The sequence below is a fragment of the Elephantulus edwardii genome, unplaced genomic scaffold (assembly GCF_000299155.1).
Source record: "Elephantulus edwardii isolate Elephantulus edwardi_28Jun2011 unplaced genomic scaffold, EleEdw1.0 scaffold00268, whole genome shotgun sequence".
Taxonomy (NCBI): Eukaryota; Metazoa; Chordata; class Mammalia; order Macroscelidea; family Macroscelididae; genus Elephantulus; species Elephantulus edwardii.
In genome coordinates, this window is record NW_006400018.1 from 2,041,091 (window position 1) to 2,042,814 (window position 1,724).

The window sequence follows — 1,724 nt, forward strand, 5'->3', positions numbered from 1 at the left end:
AGTCTTACCCCGACCCCAATGCCAGCCTCATTCTACAACAGTGGCACCATATAGCATTTGTCCCTTTGTGACTGAGATACCTGACTCAGCATAATGTCCTCCAGGGTCACCCATTTTGAATAATATTGCATGAGTTCCTTGTTTTTCAATGCAGCATAGTATTCCATTGACAATGGGATATTTTCTAATAACAAGAACAAACAAAAACAAATCAGAAAATGTATGCAATTACTTTATGGTTGGTAATATTACTATTGTGACTTTGAAATTATTAAAAGGTTATTATAGGTTCTAGCAACTCTTGTGGCCTTAGTGCCAAGAAGCTGTGCTGCAATCCCAGGGGCACATGGTTTGAGGCCACCAGCTGCTACCCGGGAGAAGGAGGGGGAATCTCCTTCCATGCGATAAACTGCCTCTGAAAACCTGCTACAGGGTCAGCTATGGATCGGTTCTGACTCGACGGTACACAACAACAACCAACAATAGTTTCAAGCAAATAAGCTATTATTTCAGTGTTGCTGTCAGGCAAGATTTTCAGTACAAGGAAACGTAGATGCAAAAATAGAATCTAAAAAGTGAACTCAAACCCCTGAAAACTTACTCATGAACTGAAAGAAAAGTTCATACTAATCAACTGATTTTTTCCCCTTCTTTTAAATAAAACGTGTATTTCCCGACTTAGACCATTAAAAAGATGAGAAATCTTGATAATCTAATAATAAATATCTCAAGACCTAGCTTCCGGCCTCTGATAAATACCAGCTCCCACTTAATAAACCCTAACAATACAAAAAGAGTGACTTAAATGAAAGTAAATGTGACTCCAGGACCTAGAATGTAACCAAAACATTGGCCTGACGTCTTGAAGCTGGACAAAAGTGGCCCCATCCAGCCTCCTCCGGCCCTCATAACTCTTCTCTCCTCTATAGTGTAACATGGCAGAGTCCTACCAGGAATTCACCAGAGTGGTGCCTGGGGTGAAACCTGCGGACAGAAGTCAGTGCCCTAACTATAGTGGGTCTTGCCCAACTCCTTTGTCCCTGTAACTCTATGACCACCTGGTAAGCACGACTTTGGGTTGACCTCCTCTGCCTTTTCCAATCCCCTCTGATGGGATAGACACCTTGTCCTTCTCAGCAGTAACCCAGGAACTGGCTTCTGACCTGTGATTCTGCCACGTTACTACAGAAAGAAGCTGAGAACAGACCGGGGTGTATAAAAGGGCTTGTCCCAGGCCTCCTTCTGCTCCAGGTGGTCAAAGCCATTCTTGCGGCAGCTGGTGTACCCAGCACACTGTACCAACTTCAGATCTTCATGCTTTGGCCCGGTCTTGGGACAGGACAGCAACGCCTAGGTCTAGACATTACCAACTTCTGCTCTACTTCCTGCCTCACACTATACAACTTGTCATGAATTGAACTGTTTCTCTCCCACAAATATGTGTCAACTTGGCTGGGCCATGATTCTCAGTGGTCTGCAGTTTATATAAAGATGGTAAGTGAGGTCAGTGTTTTTTGTTGTTAGATCTGTGTTAATTGTAACTCATAGTGACCTCACGGACAACACATCAAACCGTGTCCTGTCCATCATCATCTTCACCGTCTCCACTGTGCTCAGCCCTCTCCAGCTGTCACTGGGGCAGTCCATCTCCTGAGGGTCTTCTTCACTTTCTCTGACTCTCTACTTTCCCAGCATTACATCTTTCTCCAAAAATTTGACTCCAA